This window comes from Leuresthes tenuis, unplaced genomic scaffold (genome assembly GCF_036924035.1).
Source record: "Leuresthes tenuis unplaced genomic scaffold, fLeuTen1.0.hap1 SCAF_18, whole genome shotgun sequence".
Taxonomy (NCBI): Eukaryota; Metazoa; Chordata; class Actinopteri; order Atheriniformes; family Atherinopsidae; genus Leuresthes; species Leuresthes tenuis.
In genome coordinates this window covers 26,034,472-26,048,274 of record NW_027325372.1, presented here as the reverse complement: position 1 = coordinate 26,048,274, position 13,803 = coordinate 26,034,472, and the positions used below count along the sequence as shown (strand labels likewise).

The following is a 13,803-nucleotide window of genomic DNA, read 5'->3' as shown; positions in this document are numbered from 1 at the left end:
TTTACAAACTATGCTCGGACATTCAAACCTTCTTGTAGCCTAACACATCCAGTACTGCTTTTGATGATGTATGGTTGGGCATTCGCACCTTTTTTTTTACCCATTTTTGAGGAATTATGGGTGGACATTCACACCTTCTTGCAGCTGAACACCTCCTCTCCCACTTATGATCATGTGCGGTTGGATATTCGAAATTTTTTTTCATGTTTTCTAGCAATTATTGATGGACAATCAGACCTTCTTGCAGCTGAACACCTCAGCTCCCGCTTTTGATGGTGTATAGTTGGGCTTCCGAGCCTTTTCTTCCCCGGTTTTTACAAATTATGGTTGGACATTTAGACCTTCTTGCAGCCGAAAACCTCCGTTCCCTCTTTTGATCATACATTGTCGGGCATTCGCACCTTTTCTTACCCGCTTTTTACCAATTATGGTCGGATATTCACACCTTCTTACAGCGGAAAACCTCCGCTCCCTTTTTTGATCATTTATGGTCTGGCAATACTACCTTTTCGAACCCGTTTTTGAGTAATTATGGCTGGACATTCACAGCTTCTTGCAGCCGAACACCTCTTCTCCCGCTTTTGATGATGAATGGTCCGGCATTCTTACCTTTCCTAACACATTTTTCAGCAATTATTGTCGGTCATTCACACCTTTCTCATCAGCTTTTTGCAAATTATGATCTGACATTCACACCTACTTGCAGCCGAACACCTCGGCTTCCGCTTTTGATGGTGTATATTTTGGCATTCGAACCTTTTCTTACCCGCTTTTTACCAACTATGGTCGGATATTCACACCTTCTTACAGCGGAACACCTCCGCTCTCTCTTTTGATGGTGTATGTTCTGGCATTCGAACCTTTTCTTACCCACTTTTTACAAACTATGCTCGGACATTCACACCTTCTTGCAGCGAAACACGTCCGCTCCCTCTTTTGATTGTGTACAGTCGGGTTTTTTAACCTTTTCTTACCCGCTTTTTACCAACTATGGTCGGACATTCACACCTACTTGCAGTCGAACAGCTCTGCTCCCACTTTTGATTATGTTTGGTTGGATATTCAAACCTTTTCTTAACTGCTTTTTACAAACTTTGGTCGGACGTTCACAACTTCTTACAGCCGAACACCTCCGCTTCCGCTTTTGATGGTATATATTCGGGCATTCGAACCTTTTCTTACCCGCTTTTTACCAACTATGGTCGGACATTCACACCGTCTTTCAGCGGAACACCTCCGCTCCCTCTTTTGATGGTGTATGTTCGGGCATTCGCACCTTTTCTTACCCGCTTTTTACAAACTATGGTCGTACATTCAAACCTTCTTGTAGCCGAAAACCTCCACTCCCTCTTTTGATCATACTTTGTCGGGCATTCGCACCTTTTCTTACCCGCTTTTTACAAACTATGCTCGGACATTCAAACCTTCTTGTAGCCAAACACATCCACTCCTGCTTTTGTTGATGTATGGTTGGGCATTCGAACCTACTTGTTGCCCGCTTTTCATTAATTATGGGTGGACATTCACACCTTGTCGCAGCCAAACACCTCCGCTCCCTGTTTTGATCATGTATGGTTGGACATTCGCACCTTTTCTCACCCGCTTTTTGCAAACTATGGTCGGCCATTCACAGCTTCCTCTCCACCATACTTGTATGGTGGGATATTCACACCCACTTGCATCCGAAGACCTCCGCCCCCACTTTTGTTGATATTTAGTCGGTCATTCACACCTTACCCGTTTTCTTGCCGCCAAACACCTCTGATCTCGCTTTTGATGATGTAAGATTGGGCATTCAGACCTTTCTTTTCCTGCTTTTCACCAACTATATATATAACATTCACACCTTCTTGCAGCCGAACACTTCCGCTCCACCTTTTAGGTATCTATCACACCTTTTTTTTCACCGCATTTTATAGATTATGGTTGGAAATTCTCAACCACTCATCCAAAGACCTCTCCTCCCGCTTTTGTTAATATATTTGAACTTTAGTCAGACATTCACACCTACTTGCAGCCGAACACCACCTCTCTAGCTTTTGAGGATGTATGGTCCGGCATTCTTACCGTTTCTAACACATTTTTCAGCAATTATGGTAGGACATTCACACCTTCTTGCAGCTGAACACCTCCTCTCCCACTTATGATCATGTGCGGATTGATTTTCGAAAATTTTCTTTCATGTTTTCTAGCAATTAAAAATGGACATTTAGACCTTCTTGCAGCTGAACACCTCCGCTCCCGCTTTTGATCATACATTGTCAGGCATTCACACTTTGTCTTACCCGCTTTTTACAAAATTTAGTCGAACATTCACACCTTTTTGCAGCCGAACACAGTTTTTTGCAGCCGAATTTGGGCATTCGAACCTTTTCATACCCACTTTTTACCAACTATGGTCGGACATTCACACCGTCTTACAGCGGAACACCTCCGCTCCCTCTTTTGATGGTGTATGTTCGGGCATTCGAACCTTTTCTTACCCGCTTTTTACAAACTATGCTCGGACATTCAAACCTTCTTGTAGCCGAACACATCCACTCCTGCTTTTGATGATGTATGGTTGGGCATTCGAACCTACTTGTTGCCCGCTTTTCATTAATTATGGGTGGACATTCACACCTTGTCGCAGCCAAACACCTCCGCTCCCTGTTTTGATCATGTATGGTTGGACATTCGCACCTTTTCTCACCCGCTTTTTGCAAACTATGGTCGGCCATTCACAGCTTCCTCTCCACCATACTTGTATGGTGGGATATTCACATCCACTTGCATCCGAAGACCTCCGCCCCCACTTTTGTTGATATTTAGCCGATCATTCGCACCTTACCCGCTTTTGGCAAACTATGGCCTTCTTGCAGCCAAAAACCTCTGATCTCGCTTTTGATGATGTAAGGTTGGGCATTCAGACCTTGCTTCACCTGCTTTTCACCAAATATAGTCGGACATTCACACCTTCTTGCAGCCGAACACTTCCGATTCACCTATTAGTTTTCTATGGGGCATTCACACCTTTTTTTACACCGCATTTTATAAAAACACCACAGGAACACCGTATTGAGGCTTTGTTCTGACCGCTCATTCGGTGTCGCGTTTCTTTAAAGCAATTCTCCTGGTTAGCCCGCACTCGGCTCGCTCCCAGAGCCGTGTTAAAGTCTGCTTCGCATTCACTCTCTTTTCTCAGCAGATTAAAAGAAACTTCCATCCTGCACCGCTGTTTGCTTTTTCACAAGAGCAGAGGAGAGCGCACCGTTCCCAGCGGCACTGCAGTACCGGGTCGATGCTTGGAGTGAACGGAGCAAGCTCCTTTTTCAACTCCTATTGATAAAAATCCATTTAATATGTAGTCCTCGCATAGACATATCACATATTAAACTGATAAGTACAGATACTACACTTGATCTTAGCCAAAAGGCCGAGAAGCGATATCTGTCCACTGGTTCACGTCCGAGGGCCCTTCCTGGCACAATGCGCACTTGTAGCGGTGTTCTTTTTATGGCCATAGTGTCACTTTGCACCTCCGCCCACCCGCTGCACTGAGCACTCTTCAACCCTTTTAAATGGTATAACTTTACACTACAGCACGCTCCAGCGAGCACCATTCAAGCAACATCGGCACAGTCGTAACAAGTAAGGCGACTCTACTCAGACAAGTCACTCTGCACAGTAACAAGATTTCTTTTGCACAGACAGAAAGGGCTTCCCCCGCAAAGGTAAAGCCTGCCAAAAATAGAAACAATTCATTAGTGCTGCTCTCCACGGAAGTCTTTAGTAAAAGGCGAAAGACTTGTACATTATGAAGAGAAACCAGTGTACGATTATCCATCACTGCGGGAGCAGGGCATCAGGCTAGTTGGCATAGCCACCTTCCCCATGGTGAGCTTTGCTTGGTTGAGACGCTTGCTCCCCCCCCTTGCTCCTCGGCTGACCAAGTAGGAACAATCGGGCCCTATTCGATGGCTGCCTTGTCTTTTACTCTGTGCAAAAGACAAGGCAGCCACAAACAACACGGGAACACCGTATTGAGGCTTTGTTCTGACTGCTCATTCGGTGTCGCGTTTCTTTCAAGCAATTCTCCCGGTTAGCCCGCACTCGGCTCGCTCCCAGAGCCGTGTTAAAGTCTGCTTCGCATTCACTCTCTTTTCTCAGCAGATTAAAAGAAAGTTTCATCTTAGGCTCCCTGAAACTTCCATCCTGCACCGCTGTTTGCTTTTTCACAAGAGCAGAGGAGAGCGCACCATTCCCAGCGGCACTGCAGTACCGGGTCGATGCTTGGAGTGAACGGAGCAAGCTCCTTTTTCAACTCCTATTGATAAAAATCCATTTAATATGTAGTCCTCGCAAAGAGGACATATCAGACATTAAACTGATAAGAACAGATACTACACTTGATCTTAGCCAAAAGGCCGAGAAGCGATAACTGTCCACTGGTTCACGTCCGAGGGCCCTTCCTGGCACAATGCGCACTTGTAGCGGTGTTCTTTTTATGGCCATAGTGTCACTTTGCACCTCCGCCCACCCGCTGCACTGAGCACTCTTCAGCCCTTTTAAATGGTATAACTTTACACTACCACACGCTCCAGCGAGCACCATTCAAGCAACAACTTTGCACTCCAGCTTCGAACATCGGCACAGTCGCAACAAGTAAGGCGACTCTACTCAGAGAAGTCACTCTGCACAGTAACAAGATTTCTTTTGCACAGACAGAAAGGGCTTCATCCGCAAAGGTAAAGCCTGCCAAAAATAGAAACAACTCATTAGTGCTGCTCAACGTTGTACTTTGCAGTAAAAGAAAGAGCAAATCCAAAGTTTCAGGAATCCGAGAATAAGCTTACTTTCATGAGTTCTTCACGATTTCGGATTTTGCTATAAAATGAATTCCTTCACTCAAACTAAATTAAAACTGCTAAACCGCTAATCTGTTACATACAAGGCAGATGTCAAATTCACCGAAATAGGATCTAAGGGTATTTGGCCAATCGAGCTGTAGCAGCTTCGGTAAAAGAGTATAAGTTGAAGAGTTTGTGAATAAAGGTGTGCGCACACATAGTGAGTTGTAGGAAAATAGGCAGGGAGCAATGCTGGCTGGGGTATATGTTCTTGTATGTTGTCTGACTGTTTGATTTGAATGTGTTGTGTAAGTGTCCTGTTGAATGTTACATGTTTGGGCTTTGACACGCTTCACTGTGGTTGTTAACTGTGTGGTGTGTCCTGAAATGTTATATGTTTGGGCTGTGTGACATGCTTAATGCTTGTCAGTAGCTACCCACTTATTCATATATAGCAACTGACAACATAAGAAGTCCGGACATACTTTGATAGTAGTTGTAGAAGTATCCTTATTGATAATAGATAAACTAATTCATAGTGATAGAACAGTGGATGAACAGGTGCCTGCACATGTCTCATGAAAATAAAATGGGTGTATGATTGCTGACGGCAGAGCAATACTGCCAAACTTATGAGTTCTTGTGGCAAACTTGATTCAGTGTCTTGACGTGTATACGCTGTTTCGCTGACTTGTCACAAGAAACAAAGTGTGTTTGATAAGATCCGACCATTTTATTACGGGAGGATCAGTATGTATGGATTCTGATGTGACTGATAAACCCATTCGTATCTTAAGCATAATCTAATACGTGAGACAACGCCCTGGCACACAATCAAAAAAAAAAAAAGAGAGAGCGGTTTTGTGTCCCCACAGTCCATAATGTAGAAAAGAGAGAAAAAAGCCTTTCTGATTTGGTGTGTGTGCTCACAGTGCAGAGTGTAGAAAAAAGAGAGAAAAGAAAGCCGTTTTGGTGTCACGGGTGTTGTGACTTACACACACACATTTCTGAATTGAGAAAGGAAATTATTTTAGAGAAAGCACTAGAGTTTAGATCCCACATTTGTTGATAGGCATTCATTTAATTTTTCTTTTAATCAGTTTTAAAGTGAATACTAACTGAGAAATGAAAAAGGTGAAGAGTTTAGAAGCTTGGTTCAAGAGCAAAACTTGGTTTATGATCAGCTGAGTCTCTAAACAGAACAGCAAAGGGCTTCATCGAACATTTAAAAAAGATTCAGATTGTTAGAATATCCAGAATTTATAGGAATGGTGGTGATTACTCTTATTTTCTAGAATGGAAATAACTGCACCATGTCTGTTTTATGAATTTAAGGGGCTAAAAAGTTTTGTTCTCGTTTTTCTATGATTAACCGAATGTATGTGAGAGTCCAAACAGACAGAAGGGTTACGGCCGAGCGCTGGACCTTCCAAAAAAGATGAGACAGGCTGGACCTGTGCCATACTAGTTAAGACCTGCCTGTGGATAACAGGTTCTTTAAACTCTCACACACACAAACTCACACACGTTCGCACACATACACCCATACACACACATTCTTGAACTTGCTGCAAGATTAAACATTTGCATTAACTGACTCCAGCAACTCTGAGTCTCATTGAGAGACTTTTCTCAACAATTGGGTCCTCAAACCAGATCTCAACGTTTTTTCCGCTTTCCAGGGTCGGAGCTGAAACCGTGCACGGGGGAGTCCAGTACTCCTAATGAAAGACCCCCTGCTGAATTGCGGTAATTAGGGGCCAGTGTCCACTGAAAGGGGGAAAAAGGGACGAGATCGTACTTTTGAATCAATGGCCAGAAGCCATTGGCAGTGCAGGCATCAACAATAATGGTGTTATTTCACCCATTAACACTTAAGGTACCTCATGCAGTGGCTGTGATATGGTTACTTAACAAAATATCTTTACCAGACATCTCTCCTACATAACAGTTCTTCTTTCACAGCCACACCTTGTTGTCGAGAGATGTGCTACACTTAATCCATCCACACTGCTACCTACCCCACAGATGGAAAGCCTCATGATTACATGTCAGAAATAACCATCAGTGTTTTACCCAGGCCAGACTTAACTGATATACGTTATGAAAATGCAGAAATAACTATATTTATTCAACAGGTCAAGCAAAAAACCCTGATGGCACAAATGCTACAGGATTTGCAGTAGTAACAGAAACTGAAGTTTTCTTAAAACAACCACTACCAAAAAATTACTCTGTTCAAGCAGTCGAATTGGTAGCTTTAACTGAAGCTTGTAAATTAAATAACAAAAAGGTTGTTAACGTTTACACTGACAGTCAGTATGCCTTCTCAACTGTACATGTGTTAACACAGCATTGGAAAAACAGGTATGTTGACATCCACAGCTAAATGTATAAACTACAAATATTTTAGCATTATTAGATGTTATTCAATTGCCATCTACAATAGACTCGTATGAATGACCGGAAGGAAAACCATACTGCCAAAGAATTTGTTTAAATATGCTGCAGTATTGAGCCACGGACCATGTCATGTCTCAACAGGAGGGATGGAAGCAATAATGAACAAGGTTTTTACAGCATATGGTTTTACTAATTATTGAATTTTTTTTTTAGAATAAATAAATGAATAAAGTTTTGTCTAGCAGGTCAAATATGTGCAAAATACATTCCACAGGGCAATCTAAGACCAAAACGAAGATAATTCCCTAAGCCAGTGTATCTTTTTCAACATATTTGTTTGGATTTCATTATTTCATTATTGTGTAGATTTCATTGAACTAAATTAATGTTAAGGGAAACGATTCTGCTCAGTGACAACAGAGGTTTTTACCAAATGGTCTGAAATATTTCCATGTGCACAAGCAGATGCACTCTCAGTAGCAAAATCACGCGTAAAATAACTTATTTCTAGATTTGAAATACCTGAAAAGATCTTCAGTGATAATTTGACACACTTTGTAAACTATGTCATCTCACTGATGGCAAAGAACTTAAAATAGATCTTAGAAACCACTGTGATATAGAAGGTTTCGCTAACACATTGGAATTGTTTTACTATTTACATATGCATGTGCAGTGAAGAATTGCTTGCTGCTGATAAATGCAAAGAAGAACAGCTTACACATAGATGCTCACATATAGGCTGCTGAATGCAATGAAGACCTGCTTATCCAGTAAATTTCAATGTCAATGTGTAATATTCAATTAGGATTTGCAAAACAGTGAAGTTAAACAATGAATGGGTCCATAGTCGGTATGAGAAGACTACAGGAATATTTACCTGGGTGCACGTTCAAACAGAGATGAGAAAATTGCGATAAATTATTGTTTGTTTGTTTGTTAGTATGTATATGAATGTTATGTGTATAAACTGTGTTGAGTTGTAGTTACTCAGTAGTGTCTCAGTGAAACAACCGACGGGGGAAGCCTTGCGGTGACAACAAAAGCAGTGTTTTACTGATCAGTCAAGTTGCTCCAGTGTATTCCATACAAACTGGTTGGCTACTGAAGGGATAGAAAATGGGGAATACTTGTTTTAAAGCAAACAAGGAATTAGATGGGAAAAATACATGTTTTAACGGGACCCAGACAATATTATATAGATGTCGCCACTGAAGTAAAGAACATTTACGTGGGATGGTGTGAGGGTGCTCGTTTGGCTGACGTTCGCCGATATGCTCGCCATGCTCAGAACCAAGTTGAGACGCGTAAGACAACCAAAAGGGACAAGTGTGAAAAGGAGCTGCATTTGGCAACCATGACCATGTATTACGCAGTTGGTGTAAACAGAGGACGAGGCCGAAGTCGAAGACGTGGACGTGTGGGAGAGGAGGTCGAAATGGGCCACGCCAGAGCTATGATCCGAATATTTGTTTTTACTGTGGCCAGACTGGACACTGGAAGAAGGACTGTCCACAGCTAAAAAGTGATGAAATTGGGCAAAAGGCTGACTGAGGGTGGGAGGCAGGTTCTGGACGTCACGCGGCAGCGGAGCCTCCACTAATGGGTGATAGCACAAACACACTCACACATTTTTCCTGCTCTGTGTAGTGAAGCAACGCTTGCCGACTGTGATTCACGTAGTAAAGTTTTGCATGCTATTTCCGTCCTAGAGCAAAGATATTTCTCTCAGAATATAGGAAATTATGTTCATCAGTAGTGACGTCAGGGGAGTTTGATTGTCCTCCAAAGTTAAGTGGAAACCACGTTTACTGTATGTCTGCATCAGGCCAGGTTGTGAAGGAGAAAATGACAATGCCCATTGCGTGTTGTCACTCCCGATGAGCTCTCCTTCAAACACTCATTTTTGTTATCAGAGTTGTGTCCCATTAACCTGATGGGCTGTGATCTCATGTGTAAATTAGGCATTATTTTAACTTCTACACCAGAGGGTGTTAAGGTTATGTTACAGCCTGACAAAGTTTTCACAGCAGTGCAGTTTGATTCATCGGCACTTACATATGCTTATGAGTGGAAACTTCCCAGCTCTCCTTTTTCACAACAACTAGTGGAAGAAGCAAAAGCGTTAGTTTCACCCCTTTCTGATTTCATGCAACCTACTGATTTGCACTGCACATCACACATTTCTTTGGGGCCTGACAATGACTATGAGAAGAAGTGAAAAAATATGTGCGCCTACTTTATTGGCTGTGTCGCTCACTCCAGAGCACTTCGATTTTTTTAATGTTTGTGGTACTCGCCCTCACATTTCCTTGGCCAAACGTACACACTGGCAGTGACAAGGTGTGGGAGAGTTTGTTGCTACATGTCAGAAAGAAATGGAGTGGACTGTTTCACCTGCTGATCCAAATTTGATGTTTTCTGAACGATTGTCAGCATACAAAAAAACATTTTTGAGTACAATGCATTGTCAAAGAACTGTGGACTTAATTCCTACCACAGAATCACATTTTGAAGCATGTTTTTTATCTGAAACAGATTTGTCTTCGATACCCATGTTGGCTGAAGTGCCCAATGATCTTTGGGCTAAGAGCAAATATGATGTGGGGTTGATAAAAGGCTGTGAACCAGTAATTGTCACCCCTAAATCAGACTTTTGTCCATGTAAAAAACAATACCCTTTTAAGCCTGAAGCAATTAAAGGGATTAAACCTGTTTTTCAATCTTTTCAGAAAACAGGCGTTATTGTTCCTTTTGAAAATTCACCTGTGCTTACTCCATTGTTTCCTGTTAAAAAGATTAAAGATGCTGGCCAGCCAGATGAATGGCGTTTTGTACAGGACCTCCAAGCGGTGAATGCTAAAGTTCAGCCACATGCTCCTACTGTGCCCAACCCACACACTATTTTGTCTCAAATTACATCAGATGCACAGTTTTTCTCAGTGGTTGACTTGTCGCCAGTGCACCCTGATAGCCCATTTTGGTTTGCTTTTTAGTTTGAACAGAGATCTTGGACTTTTACCCGGTTATGACAGGGGTACTGTGAAAGTCCCACTATTTACAATGCTGCCCTCAAAGCTAGTCTGGATTAACTTCAATCAACCACAGGCTCTGCTCTTTTGCAGTATGTGGATGACATCCTTTTATGTAGTCCATCTAAACAACAGTGTGAAAAAGACCAAATGACTCAAATAACTTTCTTGCTTTCAAAATTTTTCCTCTAGTGACGCTGACTTAGAGAGGGATGAAGATAATCATATTTAATTGTTCATGTTTTGATTGTTTATCTTTGGACCCTTTATCACTATGATGCCTGCATTTTAAACTCACGTTGTGTGCAAATGCAGGCTGATGTTTTACAGATAAAGTTATTATTTTCCTTGTTTCTTTTGGGTTGATTAATATAATGGTATTATTATAATCAAAAGGGAGGAATGTAATGGAAAATAATTCTTCTATGCATTGTATTGAGTGTTACTGTGTATAACCTGCAAATGACTGAGCTGCAAGGTACCACCCTGCCCTGTTTTCTTAAATTCCTCTTTACAATGGTGGGCTTGTTAATATGAGATAGCTGCACTTTAGGGGGGACAGGGTTAGGCTGGTATTTACGAGTGTGTCTGGGTAACCTCAACTAATGGTTGGGGAGGAAAGTTAGAAGAACAATCAACTATACCCAAAAACAGATGACGTGATGAGTGGGCAATATAACTGTGTTTTTGCTTCAGTGGTCAGAGCAACTCTGTATTCTGTACTGTGTTGTTCTCTCTTGCAAGATATTATTATTAAAGCCTCTTATCTCCTCAAAAGAAAATAACTGACTCCCCAAGTGCAAGTGTCAGGACAAATGATCAAACTTCTCCAAGCTTCAGTCTGCAGAGAGGTACAAGACAGGGTTGCCCACTTTCGCCCTCACTTTTTGCTATTTTCATCGAACCTTTAGCAGCTGCTATCAGACAAGATAGAAATATTAAAGGCATCCAACCCCAAAATATTGAGCATAAAATAAGTCTTTATGCTGATGATGTATTACTTTTCCTTCAGAACTCACAGACGTCTCTCACTCACACGATCACACTCATAAATAAATTCTCAGCACTTTCTGACTACTCTATCAATTGGTCTAAGACCACAGTTCTGCCCATTAACTATAGGGACCAGAATATACCTGCGATCACTTTACAGTCAGGAAATATTAGATATTTAGGCATAAACATTTCCTCCAGGCTCTCAGAGCTAACAAAGCTAAATTATGTGCAATTATTAAAGACAGTAGAGGACGATCTCTCTCGTTTGAAGTCCTTACCTATATCACTTATGGGGAGAGTTACAACCATTAAAATGATGATACTACCAAAAGTTAACTATTTGTTCTCAATGATCCCCATAAAACCATCTGCTACTTGATTTAAGTCACTAGGTTCATGCATCTCCAAATTTCTGTGGAAAAACAAACCACCACGTATTAGTTTAAAAACCCTACAGAAGACCAAGGACAGTGGTGGATTAGATTTACCTAATTTTCAGCACTATTCCTTAGCCAATAGGTTACAGTATATATCAAAATGGTTTAAACCTAGCCCAATAGATGAACCATGGATAAATATAGAACAAGCATTGTGTGATAATCTGGAAATCTCTGACCTGCCACTTATTAGTCAAAACGTAAAAAATCACAAATGTTTCAAAAGCATTAACATCAGCACCTCTCTGACAGCCTGGTGGGAATTTCTTAAAATAACAAAGTCTTCACTTGTCCCGTGTAAGCTTACACCCATCTGGAACAATCCTGACATCCTGCAAAACAAAAAAATGCTAAACTTTACTCTGTGGAAGATCAAAGGAATCAAACATCTGGAACATATAATCCAAAATGGACATTTTATTTCATTTGATGAGCTCATATCACAACATGAGATAGGCAGCAATAAATTCCTAGAATATCAACAACTTAAGTCTATAATAACAAAGAAATATATCCTCCACCAACCAGACTTACAACTCCCGATTAGGGTAGTAGAATTTCTAAGCATCTGCACCCCAAAACTACTATCAAAAATATATAAATTATTGTCTAAGATAGATGACACAATGTCTCTACCGTCCTCAAAATGGGAGGCACATTTATCCATCAGTTCTAGTCATAGCTTCTGGCCACATATATGTTTGAACACCTTCAGAATGACTCAAAATCCTAATTTAGAGCTCATACAATACAAAATTCTTCATAGAACACACTATACAGGACAAAGGATGTTCAGGATGGGTCTAACACACTCAAACATCTGCTCACATTGCACAGATAACACACCTGATGATTATGCACACGCTTTGTGGTTTCGTGCGCCTGTCCAGAGGTTCTGGCTTGAAGTCTGTGCGGACCTATCAACATGACTAAAGTGTAGCATTCCTGCATGCCCCACACTGTGCATACTGGGTGACTTAGACAACATCAATGTGGAATTTAGCTTAGCACACATTATCCTCACAGTGTTATGTATAGCAAAGAAAACTATTCTCATGAACTGGAAAGCGAAGAACAATCTGTGTATTAACCAGTTTAGAAATTTTCTTTTAGATTATATTAGCATGGAAACAATGTCTGCTTCCTCAAAACATCAATTGGCTGAATTTAATTCTCTCTGGTCCCTTCTGATTAGCTTGATCACATAGTGGTGGTGGTGGGTTGCTGTCCCGTCGCTCTGGGCGGTTGGGTGTGTGCTGGGGGGGGCTGTGTGGCTTCGGGCGTCTGGTGGTCTCTCGGGTCGTGGGGAAATACAGCAGCCCTGTATTATTGCTTCCTGTGAAATCAAGATACAATGTGCACATGCTGGTTACAAATAAGAAAATACAAACAACAAACAGTTTCTTCCATGGTTCACAGCATGTGTATGATCATCTTCATCGCTGGTCTCAGTAAGGATGTTTCAATCTTCGGTGTCAGAGGTTACTAGCACTTAACACACCGTTGGAGTACAGCTTTTACTGCTGACTCTTATCTTTGTCCTTCCGGGCGTGTTGGTTAGGCTGATGTATTTCAGGGTGGAAGTCATCTACTGGTTCTGGTACCTTCTTACAGTGACTGGCATGAATCCAGGTTGCTCTCTCTGCAACTTTAACAGCTGTGTGAGTGACCAGTAGCACCTGGAACGGGCCTTGCCAACGTTTGGACTTCCAATGTTTCCTGCGAAGTTCCTTCACCACCTGTCATCTGGTTGGAGTGGTGTGTTTTCTGTGGCTGGAAGGGCTGCTTTTACTGTCTGTGAAACTTGAGATAGAACAGTGGAAAGGTTTCGACAGTAAGACAACATAGCATCATCACAAACAGTTGTGGAAGGGCGGGGTCTGGTTACAGGTCCCAATCCCAGGTTAGGAGGTCTACCAAATAAAATTTCAAATGGGCTGAGATTCACTTGAGCTCTGATTCTCATTCTCATGTAGGTAAGCTCAATAGGTAATGCTTTTGTCCTGTTTCTTCACAACATTTGGCTAACTTGGACTTTAATGTACCATTTTCTCTTTCCACAGCACCTCCACTCTGTGGATGATAAGCACAATGTGTGCGCAAGGT

General features: G+C 41.7%; 3 non-coding genes across 3 annotated transcripts; all 3 read right to left on the bottom strand.

Moving 5' to 3' along the window:
• Nucleotides 1–3,239: 3,239 nt before the first annotated feature.
• Nucleotides 3,240–3,427, bottom strand: LOC140275978 (U2 spliceosomal RNA). Its single transcript, XR_011908674.1, has one exon. It is a non-coding gene; the product is annotated as a U2 spliceosomal RNA (small nuclear RNA).
• A 275-nt stretch (nt 3,428–3,702) lies between these two features.
• On the bottom strand, nt 3,703–3,816 carry LOC140275850 (U5 spliceosomal RNA). Its single transcript, XR_011908560.1, has one exon. It is a non-coding gene; the product is annotated as a U5 spliceosomal RNA (small nuclear RNA).
• Nucleotides 3,817–4,227: 411 nt separating this feature from the next.
• LOC140276434 (U2 spliceosomal RNA) lies at nt 4,228–4,418 on the bottom strand. Its single transcript, XR_011909027.1, has one exon. It is a non-coding gene; the product is annotated as a U2 spliceosomal RNA (small nuclear RNA).
• Nucleotides 4,419–13,803: the final 9,385 nt, after the last annotated feature.